This window comes from Vulpes vulpes, chromosome 8, assembly GCF_048418805.1.
Source record: "Vulpes vulpes isolate BD-2025 chromosome 8, VulVul3, whole genome shotgun sequence".
In the NCBI taxonomy this organism is placed as follows: Eukaryota; Metazoa; Chordata; class Mammalia; order Carnivora; family Canidae; genus Vulpes; species Vulpes vulpes.
The window spans coordinates 70,505,177-70,517,962 of NC_132787.1; the positions used below are offsets into that span (position 1 = coordinate 70,505,177).

The following is a 12,786-nucleotide window of genomic DNA, read 5'->3' on the forward strand; positions in this document are numbered from 1 at the left end:
ATGCGGAGCATTTTCTCATGTGTTTGTTGGCCATGTCTATGTCTTCCTCTGTGAAATTCCTGTTCATGTCTTTTGCTCATTTCATGATTGGATTGTTTGTTTCTTTGAGTTTAAGAAGTTCTTTACAGATCTTGGATACTAGCCTTTTACCTGATAGGTCACTTGCAAATATCTTCTCCCATTCTGTAGGTTGTCTTTTAGTTTTGTTGACTATTTCTTTTGCTGTGCAGAAGCTTTTTATCTTGATGAAGTCCCAATAATTCATTTTTGCTTTGGTTCCCCTTGCCTTCATAGATGTATCTTGCAAGAAGTTGCTGTGGCCAAGTTCAAAAAGGGTATTGCCTGTGTTCTCCTCTAGGATTTTGATGGATTCTTGTCTCACATTTAGATCTTTCATTCATTTTGTGTTTATCTTTGTGTATGGTGTAAGAGAATGGTCTAGTTTCATTCTTCTGCACGTGGCTGTCCAATATTCCCAGCACCATTTATTGAAGAGACTGTCCTTTTTCCAGTGGATAGTCTTTCCTGCTTTGTCAAATATTAGTTGACCATAGAGTTGAGGGCCCATTTCTGGATTCTCTATTGTGTGTACCATTGATCTATGTGTCTGTTTTTTGTGCCAGTACCACACTGTCTTGATGACCACAGCTTTGTAGTACAACCTGAAATCCGGCATTGTGATGCCTCCAGCCCTGGTTTTCTTTTTCAATATTCCCCTGGTTATTCGGGATCTCTCTTTGACTTCTTGAAAATATATTTTAGCTAAATGGTTCAAACTATTATTAGTTCCAATTTGCAAACAATTGTCCCCAGCTATTTTGTAGAAGTTATCGTATGCTCTGTGTGACTGTGAATAGCAAAAATATCAGACTTTACAGTGGCTCTTTCTCTTAAAGACAAGAGTTAATGCAAAGAAATAAGTGCATTACTTGCTTAGTCAAAAACATCTCCTACCTATTCACTGTGTCAGATCTCCTTAGTATCCCTATATGAGCTATATGGAGATTCTATCAAATTAATCTTCTTGTATGTATTCACTCTTTCAACAAATATTGGTCAAGAAACTTTTACATTAGTTTTACCACATCTTGAATAATTTCACCTCATATATTAAGTTTTTGGTTTGTTTATAGCTGTATTTTATAATGTAATGCACATTATATATTATCCTCACAATATCCTTGAAAAAAAGCACAAAGTAGGTAGAAATTTATGGCACAGAAGCTACAAATATCTCACCAATCCTATAGGCTCAGGTTATTTTACCTTTAATCTTTAGACTTGCATATTGCACAAGTTGAAAACCAAATGGCATGGATTCCTTTCTTGGTACCGAAATATATTCGGGGTTTAAAAATGTATATCAGAGCTTACTCACATGGAAGAAAATGAGCCAAATATTAGAGTACAGGAAGTAAATTTGTATCTGTAGCCAAAGTGCAATTTTCATAGACTAGTACAATTTTCCATTAAGAAATTATTCTTTCCCTTTTGCACAATACTTGGAGCAATTATCTTCATTAATAGTTGTTGGGTAGAAGACCATGTATTGTTAGAACAGTTGATTGATGCAATGAAAAATAGATTTGACCTATTTTTCCAATTAAACTAAGTGGATATCTTATAAGAGTTGAACAAATTAAATGATGATTTTAGAACTTTTGATAAAGTAGGTAATTTATTTATTTTTATAGCCAGGACCAGAGTAGTACGAAATTTGTTTTGTAGTAGTCATCATATTGATCTATTACATTTCTGAAGTCAGACATATTTAGATGTAAGACTTACAATGATCACATAATGTAAGAAATAATGTTTCAGAATTATATTTATTTTTAAATATTTATTGGCTACTTATTATGTTACAGGGTATCACCAATATCAAAGTTTGATGTTTTCTTCTTGGATCATTACTAATTGATATTTCTTGCCTCCCTTCCATTTAATTTGGACAATGTAATGTGTTCTATTAACAAAATGATATTCTGAGATGAGGTGATTACAAGCAGGCCTACCCTTTTTTTCTGTGAAGGCTATATGCATAGTATTAAGTGAAGGAACTCCATATACTAGAAACTACTACATGAAATGATATTAGTCCCTGAGTGACCCATAACAAATGAGATTTGATTAAGAAACTAACTGAGCCACTGACATTTTGGGGAGTGCTTATTTCAGATGTTTCCATGATTTACGTAAACTAATGCAGCTTTTCACTTGTCATCATTAGAATAGAAGTTGAATAACCACCATACTTATTTTGAGATGTGTGAGATTTGCCTAGAAAATTCTTTTAAGAAAATGAATATCTGACCCGGTAAACTTAGGTTGATGGTGAAAGCATAGCAGGCATGTGTACTTCTCCAAAAAAATTACATAATTCTGATGTTCACTTCTGGTTAAGAATCACTCTGTAAGACTCTTATCTTATAAGTGATATGTTATCCTTCACAAAAACCAGTTTAAAAAGAAACAGTTTAAATCCATCCATTCAAATTCATTTTACATGTATCTATATCTATCACTGTAAGATTTGGAGATTTGGTATTTTACAGTTTTAAATAATTATGACTGACTTCTTCCACCTCAAAATTCTGAATAACATATTCCATGAGTACCAGATGCATAGTATATATCGAAAGTAACCTCTGAATAAATATTTTAGATAAAAGGAAAACCTAAGCTAACATGGTCACATGGCTGATACTTTACTGAAAATTACTCAGTTTCCCAAGATGTGATTTAGACTATATATCCTTCATTTACTTTCAATTTCTTTTTTTAAAAAATGTTTATTTTCTAGAAATATATATTTAAAAATTCCCCACAACAAATGCTGTTCTCTCATTTCCCCATCTTTGTCCTCTTCTTCAACACCCTTGATCTAAAAGACATTATTACACCTTATTAAAAATTCAACCAAATGCCCAATGTTCCATCTATGTATTCTTCTGTGTTTACCAGCTGTATGCTCATATAGCCATCTACAGATACCACATAGCCTTTGTAGTCCATTCCCCACTTAAGTTTCACCATTATTGTGTTCCCTGTTAATCCATCCAGGAAAGTTTTGGGATTGAGGGCCAAACTCATCAAAACGACAAGTAAACGCTGTAGGTCACTCACCCACAACCAAACTGTTGTCTGACCTTTGTGACTGGAGTTAGCAACAGCTAGCACATTTTCTTTCAGTTTGTATAAAAAAAATAAGAAATTCAAACCCATTTGGTATGATTTAACCGAAGGCAGTTTTCTTAATCTCACATTTTGTCTCAAAAACTGAGTATATTTGTTGGGGATACAAGAAGACAAGGATTTATTGAATGACAAGACTTTATGAAATATTTCAGGTGGATCTGCTGACTGAAGAAATACCTATATAATATATACAAATATGCTGATATATAACCCCAGAGTGTGAGCTGCGGACTAAATCATGAAAAACATCCTTTATTCATTTACTTGTGTATTCATTCATAATTCAACAAATATCTGTTGAGCAACTCCTATGTTTGGAGCCTACACATTGAGAATAAAAATGACTATAGCATCTTTCCTTTATAATAACACAGAGCCTACAAAATTTTTACCATATGGTGTCAAAGAATAAGCATTATCTTAGCAGTAAAAACAGTAATCTAGTTTTAAATTTGGAGAAAACAAGTCATGAGTTCTGAGCCACATTGGCAATAGTCCCTTCCTTGTGTGAGAAAGACCATATCAAGAAAGCAAAGCAGGAAAAAGAAGAAAAAAAAAAAAAAGAAAGCAAAGCAGGAACTCAAGCTAAGACAAATTGAACAAGAACTAAAATTCATATCCAAATAACTTTTCTGTTATTTATATTATTATTCTACTTTACAAGTAATAAAGAGAAAATTCAGCATCAGAAAAGTAACAAAGAATATGGGAAAAAATAGGAATTCATTTGTGTAGTTAGTTTGTTAAGTGGCTCTAGCTTTGTGGGTTGAAGGGCTGTGGAAACAAGTCTCAATCAAACTACAGTTTGAATGCAAAAGGAAAATTGGATGAAATAGAAAAAAATACTTATTTGATTTGATTTGATATTTTTAAGAATAACATTAGTTAATTGCAGATTAGTTTTATTCAAAGACATATTAACCCTGAAATTATTTCATTGGTGGATTATACATGTCAAAATTATCAGTAGAAACTTTATAATTTCAGAGTGCATGACAAAAGATAAAAGTGGTCAAAAAGGCCTTTAGACAAAAAATGTCAACAGTATATCTTGATGATTGTGGTGGGTTCTTTACCCGACTCTATGCAAAACCAATAGGTTTCTGTAAACTTAATTATGGTAAGTAAAAGCTTGAGCAGTAATGGCACACTGCTTTACATATTTTGGGACTCGTCTGGAACATGGTCATGGACTCCACCTGCTTTTTCTCACAGTCTTTGTCAGTTTATCAGGACAGAATATGTGATGTTCTATGACATTAGATTAAATGGTATAATTCATGTAGAAACACTATGAAAATTGTAGACTGAGTATTAGTTTAGGGACTGCATTATTCATGAACAAGTGTGATGTTTCAGAGAAGACAAGCTGTGTAACAGATCACTTGTTATTTTGTTGGCACTGGGAATGAAACCCTACCTTAGTCACAAATTGCAGTAGGAGCCTATAGTTTGGAGTTAAAGATTATCCCTAAAGGGAAAACAAGCATCCTATTTGAAAATGGCATGCTTTTGGGGAAGCTGAAATACTGTTACTGATCATTTTCATATTAAAATAATATATTTTTCAAAAAAATAAAAATAAAATAAAATAATATATTTTTCTTTCTGCTTTATATTTTACTTTGATAGCAAGACATTGGAAAAATGTAGATCTTGTAGGAAAAGAATTGAGTAAGACTGTAGTAGAATGGACTTCTCTAGAGAAAAAAAGTAGATAAATGCTCCAGGATAGCAGGAGGAAAGTAGAATGTGTGAGTGCTGATTGAGGAGTCCAGAGAATCCTGTCTGTATTTTGGCTTTGCTATTGACTATTTTTATGACCTTGGGCATCTATAATTTATTCTAACTATTCATATTTTAATAGCAATATTGTGAAGGTTTTACATTTCTAGGCTGTTGATATATGAGAAAGTTTTAGGAGGCATTTACTTCTGTGCAAAAGATACGATCATAAAAAGATATAGGGTTCATTATTTCCCCTAAACTTTACCACTATACATCTATTATCTTGAATAGTATATGGATCTTTATATCTTTATTTCATCTTATTTTTAAAAAATTTATTATTCATTCAAAAAAATTCTGGTATATATTAGGCTTATTGTTTACATTTTATTGCATTTATGTTAAATGTAACCAAGCTTTATTAAATAATAATAAAATCTTATTTGACAGGTAATTATAAAATAAGAAGACTCAAAGAAAACTTAGTAAACATTGTTTCCATAATGAATTGCAAATGAGTAAGAAACATGACTTTAAAGAAAAGTATTGCAGACAAAACACTTTCTGGATGGACAAAATGTGTGGAATTTAAGATGTAGCTAACACTAGATTTATTCAGGTTAACTTGTGTTTTGCACACTACTGTAAAGAATTTTTTTAGGGAGTATCCTCTGTATGTATCTAGGGGTTAATTATTTAGATTTACTATGAATTATTTACCTCTATCCATTTAAATTATCTGTTGTATCTCCAGGGCTTAGTACAGTATTTAAAATCAATGATCTAGTAGTTAGAGGCAGAAAACAAGCAAAATTGATTTGAAAATAAAATGCAAAATTGAGAGAAATTTGCACTCAAAAGTAGCTTTTCCAGAAAAAAATTCAGCTTTGCTTTGTAATTGCATTTCTTCTTCAAGTCACTTCCTTGCCCTCTGATGTCCTGCCACTTTCATATTTCAATATTTCCTGTCTTGCCTCCATGGATTATGTTTAAAAAGCAAAGACCAAGTAGTCAAAGGGAGGAATGAAAACTTTGGTTTGGTTTTAGATCACTGAGTAACATGTCTACACATCCCACAAAATATAAATTTTAGTGCTCTGTATACTCTTTTTTTCCCCTTTTTGTTTGACTGAATTACTTTAAACTAGTGTGAATATAATCTCTGGCCTACTAAATCCCTTTTAGGTAGTTGGTCCACTAACACAGCATTCACTGAGCATTATGGGAAAAGGAAAATCTTGTTGCCTATTCCCTCATATTCTTAGTTTCTGAAGGGCTCTCAAAATCTTACACACACCTTCATCATTTCTTCTATTGACCATGAAATCAGATCTCCTGATTAATCCTCACCTCATACTTTATAAGTTGGTAGATATTTTTTAGAGTTTTGAGTCTGCTCAGCTAGAATTTCATAGACTTCACTGACAATACAGAAAAAGAAATAAAGTCTCTGCAAAAATAATTTTTAAAAAGTCTCTAACTAGCCTTCAGTAACTTAAAAAGAGAGAGAGAGAGAGAGAGAGAGAAACAGAGAGAGAGAGAGAGAAGCCTTGAGTAAGAATGAGAACATGATTTCCAGAGTCAACACATTATAGTATTCAAATGTTCAATTTTACAACCAACAGTTGCAAAGCATTCAAAGACACAGGAAAATACAGCCCTTTCAAAGGAGCAAAATAACAAGGCAGGAAAGAACAAATGTTGGAGAGGATGCGGAGAAATGGGAACCCTCTTACACTGTTGTGGGGAATGTGAACTGGTGCAGCCACTCCGGAAAACTGTGTGGAGGTTCCTCAAAGAGTTAAAAATAGACCTGCCCCACGGCCCAGCAATTGCACTGTTGGGGATTTACCCCAAAGATTCAGATGCAATGAAACGCCGGGACACCTGCACCCCGATGTTTCTAGCAGCAATGTCCACAATAGCCAAACTGTGGAAGGAGCCTCGGTGTCCATCGAAAGATGAATGGATAAAGAAGATGTGGTCTATGCATACAATGGAATACTCAGCCGTTAGAAACGACAAATACCCACTATTTACTTTGACGTGGTTGGAACTGGAGGGTATTATGCTGAGTGAAGTAAGTCAATCGGAGAAGGACAAACATTATATGTTCTCATTCATTTGGGGAATATAAATAATAGTGAAAGGGAATATAAGGGAAGGGAGAAGAAATGTGTGGGAAATATCAGGAAGGGAGACAGAACATAAAGACTCCTAACTCTGGGAAACGAACTAGGGGTGGTGGAAGGGGAGGAGGGGGGGGTTGGGGGTGAGTGGGTGACGGGCCCTGAGGGGGACACTTGACGGGATGAGCACTGGGTGTTATTCTGAATGTTGGTAAATTGAACACCAATAAAAAATTAATTTATTAAAATAATAAAAACAAAGGACCAAAATAAATTGACAAGCTCTTTCCAAGTGAATTCAGATATCAGAATTAATGGGAAAAGACTTCAAAATAACTGTCTTAAATGAGAATGAAATAACATGGACAAAAAAACCTACAGGAAATGAAGAAAACATTGTATGAACAAAATGGGAACACCAATAAAGAGATCGAAATTATATTGAGGAATAAAGCAAAAATTCTGTAACCAAAAAGTATAATGACTAAAATGAAAATTAATTAGAGGAGTTCAACAGCAGATACAAGCAGACAGAACATAGAATAAATAAAGTTGAATAATAATAAAGTTTAAGATCATTGAAATTATCCATTCTGAGGAAAAGAAAGAAGAAATAATCAAGAAAAGTGAAACCTGGGAGATACCATCATTGTACAAACATACACATGATTAGATTCCCAGAATGGGAAGATAGGAAGGGCAGAAAAAATATTTGAAAAAATAATGGCTAAAAGCTTCCCAAATTTGGTGAAAGATACAAATCCACACATTCAAGCTCAGTGAATGAATTCAAAGAGATCCTGTCTGAACACATTATAACCAAATTGTCAAAGGACAAAGACAGATTCCTGAAAGCAGCAGAAGTGACTCATTACATATCAGGAATCCTTGATGAGATTATCAGTTCACTTCTAATTGAAAATCATGTATTTCAAATGCCGATAAAACATCACAAAGTACTGAACAGAAGATTATTAACTAAGCAATAATATCCAGAAAAACTATTTGTTAAAACAAAGGAGAAATAAAGACATTTCCAGTTAAACAAAAACTGAAAATTTGTTGCCAACTGATCTGTCCTGCAAGAAATACTAAAGGGATGCTTTCAAGGTCAAACAAAAGGACATTAAGCAGTAATTTCAATCCACAATACAAATAAATAACCTAGTAAAGTTGAATACACAGGTAAATACGAAGATAGAATAAGTGTATCTTTCTTTAGATTCATCTTCTTCCATCTCAGTTAAAAGGCAAATGCATAAAGCAATAATTACAAATTATTTTTCTAGGCTTGTATGTAAAGATACAATTTGTTTGGTCATAATTTTACAAAGGACGTGAATATGTAGATAGGGTTATTTATTTGAGAGGGAGAGAGGGAGGGCGAATGGGCAAAGAGGGAGAGAAAAATCTAAGCAAACTCTGTGATGAGCACAGAGCCCAACATGGGGCTCAATCCCAGAAGCCTGAGATCATGACCTGAGCTGAAACCAAGATTCAGATGCTTAACCAACTGTGTCACCCAGGCACCCCCTAAATTCACTTTTTAGTTCTAAATTTTTTTTATTGAGCCTTTAGGATATTCTGCATATATGATCACATCATCAGCAAATGGAGATAATTTCACTTCTTCCTTTTTTACTTCTTTCCATATCTTTGAGTTCTATTTCCTTTTTGCTTAACAATTCAGCATTTAAGTAATTTTTCTTCTCTGGCTTTTACCATGAGTCATCAAAAGAAACCAGGATGATGCTCTATCAACACTTTGTTTAGAGATTGTCTTAGCCCTCTCGTCAGTTTTTTCACTCACAAATTCAGCCTTCCAAAAAACACTAGGACACAAAAACAGTTCCACCAAGGTTTTTGTCAGTTTATAACAAGGATAGATTTTTCTCCATTGCCTAATAAAATATTGCTCAGTTCTATCTAAGGCTTCATCAGAATGACCTTTACCATCCATATTTCAACCCATATTCCATTCAGAATTATTTATGTGTTCTTTATGAAGATTGAGACTTTCTCTGCATCTCTCCTCTTTTCTTTCTGAGATCTCACCATAATCATTTTTAATAGTCCACTTATAACAACATAGGCTTTTTCTAGTATGCACCTCCAAACTCTTTAAGCTCTACCCATTTCTTAGTTTTGAAGTTGCTTCTGCATGTTTAAGTATCTGATAAAGCAGCACCTGTACCTCTCAGTATCATTTTCCTGTCTCAGTTTTCTGCTGAAACAAAAATGGCATACTCTGGGTTACTTATGAACAATGAGCATTTATTTCTCAGCTCTGGAGGCTCGGGAGTACAAAATCAAGGCACCAATAGATTCAATGTCTAATGAGAGTCAGTTTCCGGGGTTCATAAACTGCAATCTCTTTGCTACGATCTCACATGGCAGAAAGAGCAAGAGAGCACCTTTGGGTCTCTTTTGTAAGGGCACTAATCCCAATCATGAGGGCTCTGTACTCAGGACCTAATCGCCTCCCAAAGGCCCACCTCCAAATGCCATCACATTGGTTTCAACATATGAGTTTGGGTGGGACACCAATATAGCATATTATAAATATAATAATAGTAATTTCTCAACGTGGCTTTTTAGGAGATGTTGAGACTTGGAGAAATCTAAACACTAGATTTCTATTTCTTTCCTTCTTAAAGCTTTTCTTTCACAGTGCATTCCAGTATCATTATTACTATAGGCTGTTCAGATTTATTTGATATAATACAAGAAAATGAAATTCTTATCAATGTCCAAATTGGTTTTTACAATTTCTCTGCAAATATATTGAGTTACAATATGAATTATATACTCTATTATCACATAAGACAAAGCTATTTCTAATCCTTGTGGTAGGAAGGCAGTTATCCTTAGAAAGAGTAGAGGGCCTGGGCTTGGACTAAGATTAAGACAGATTAAGACAGTAGCAATGGAAACAGAAGAAATAAAATATGCAATAGAACTTTGAAAGAAGTGAAAATCTAGTTTAGATAATTGTGTATCAGTGTATCGGTCAGTGAAAGGATCTGCCCAAAATCATTTTAGGCAGCACCAGGACCTACATAATGCTTCTAAGTATGTGACTTTCTGACAGAAGATTCCTGCTTAAGGAGAGACACTCTTAGGGCAAAAGTGATTGCAGAAGAGTATCTAGAAGAAGAGATGGTACAGTAAGATGGCTCCCTTTTGACAGTCCATCAGAAATTTCAGAGAACATAGTACCTACAGAAATTTCCAGTTTCCCAAATGTATGATTCATAACTATAGAATGGGGAGTATTTGTAGTTACTTTATTTTATTTATTTTACTTTTTGAGAAAGAGAGAGGCAGAGAGAGAGTGAGCAAGGGGCAATGAGGGACAGAAGGACACAGATAGAATCTTAAGCAGGTTTCTTGCCCAGTTTGGAGCCTTATGCGGGACTCCATCTCACAATCCTGAGATGGTGACCTGAGCTAAAATCAAGAGTCAGATACTTAACTGACTGAGCCACCCAGGCTCACTCCCCTCCTTGTATTTGTATTTATATTTATATTTGTATTTATTTTAAAACTTCTATTGCCTCATTTGTTACAAAGTTCGAGCTGCATGAGTATATTCTCTCATGAGTAATATACACCAGACATGAGAGGAGGAATGGAAAGTGAAGGAGAAAGAAACAAGACATAGTCCCCAACATCAAAGTGCTTACTGTCTAGAGGGTTTAACAGTAAGCCATCATAATGAAGCAGGATAACTGCTACAATAGAGGTGCTTCCCGGGACATAAGCAGTAAGTCAGATCTAGTCTGACTAGATCTCTTGAGGAAGAGGACAGCTCGTAGATGATGTGATCCAAGGAGCAACAAGAACTGTGTCCAAATCTCCATGACCTGATCTATTTAGCAACTACAGATGGGAAAGGTAAAGTTGGTACCAGAGAGACTCTGGCAAAATCTGGCCTGCTTGGTGTACAATGCCAAGAATCTTCGGGCTCATCTCTTTTTAGAATACCATATTAATGAGTTCATAAACATCAGAGATTTTATTAAACTTGATAATGCTTATTTTATTAATTAATTCTACCAACACATGTATTCTTTTTTTTAACCAATTAAGAAAAAAAATTAAGTAATTTGTGTGGATATACCAAACTATTATGAACATTCTACAAATGTTTAAAACCCTTCTCATTTTAAAGCCTGTCATTATATGCATAAATTTAATGATTTATTTGAAAACGATGAAATATTTCTAACAAATAATTTCATTAACTTCTAAAACACAAACTCTTCCTGTTAGATGCTAAAAGTCAAATACTTTTGTTCATATCATTAAAAAACAAATCACTAGAAAAGAAATCCCTGGGCTGCAGCAAACCTTACAGGCCATAGAGAAGCAAAACTGAGACTCAGAGAAGGAGAGTGACTTGGTAAAGGTCATATTGCTAATTGACAGGCATGACATTTAGAATTTGCGGTTTGCTTCACTGAGCCTCTTTATAAGGAAATGGATTTTTGCAGAAATCAAACAAATAATCTGACAGCAATATTCTTTGGCCCCAGCCTCAGAAAGGACTCATCTGACAGGCAAATGAATACCTCTTACCATTCACAATAGAAGATTGTGTGATATTTTGATTTCTAAAAGTAGCAAGAATGTTCATTAAAAGCCTGACTTAGGAAGAGATGAATCCATTTATAGATGTAAAAGATAGAGGAAGCTTTGAGGTAGAAACTTCCAAGAAGAACAGAACTGAACATATTAGAAGAAAAATGAATTTTAAGAAACATAAATACAGAGCTGCTTTGTGTATCGAGATGCCATTCTCATTACAAACAAGGAAAGTAATCCAGAATGTGTATACCCCTCCTTTATGCTTTTCCTTTCCATGGGAGGCCACTTAACATTTGTTAGAGAATCAAGGGGTGAGCTTTACTTTCACATCTGCATAGCAACTTGTGTTATGATGAAACCCATGAGCAAATAAGTTTCTCAGCGGGAAGAAGACGATGAGTCAGTGGTGACAAAGAGCAAGAATGCACCTGTGATTTTTTTTAACGTTTTGGGTTTTTTTTTAATTTATTTTTTATTGGTGTTCAATTTGCCAACATATAGAATAACACCCAGTGCTCATCCCATCCAGTGCCCCCCGTCTTTGCCCATCACCCAGTCACCCCCACCCCCGCCCACCTCCCTTTCCACCACCCCTTGTTCATTTCCCAGAGTTAGGAGTCTCTCGTGTTCTGTCTCCCTTTCTGATGCACCTGTGATTTATGACTCAGTGGCTTTTAGAGTAGATTGTTTTCTGAATGTTTTGTTTTTTTGTTTAGGTGAGTTGCTTCTTTTTTTTTAATCTCCCCTGGAGATTGAAGCATATTCATGGTATCTTTAATGACTTTTGTTCTGAGACTGCTTAGCTCAGAGTTAAAGCAAGGATAGAATCCTAATGGGATCAATTTAATTTGGTCAGGCCTCTGTTACTTAAATGGACTCTGTTAATTATACTATTCTCTCGGTTCTGCATTTCCTAAACAGTATTTCATGGTCAGGAAGATGTCACATGAACCACGAAACATATACTAAAGTAGTGCTCGCTCTCTCTTTAATCTCCCTCTATCTTTTTTTCTCTCCCTCTCTCCTTCCTTCTCTTTAAGAAACAAAATGGGCTTATGAGAGATATTACCTATAGCAGAAGCAATGTAGTGAATATTCTTAGCCCACTCTGATACTGAAAAGAAGCAATAAATGTTCAACA

General features: G+C 34.5%; 1 pseudogene; it reads right to left on the reverse strand.

The window, feature by feature from the left end:
* Window positions 1-2,758: 2,758 nt before the first annotated feature.
* Window positions 2,759-3,093, reverse strand: LOC112916883 (small nuclear ribonucleoprotein F pseudogene; annotated as a pseudogene).
* Between the last annotated feature and the right edge of the window lie 9,693 nt (window positions 3,094-12,786).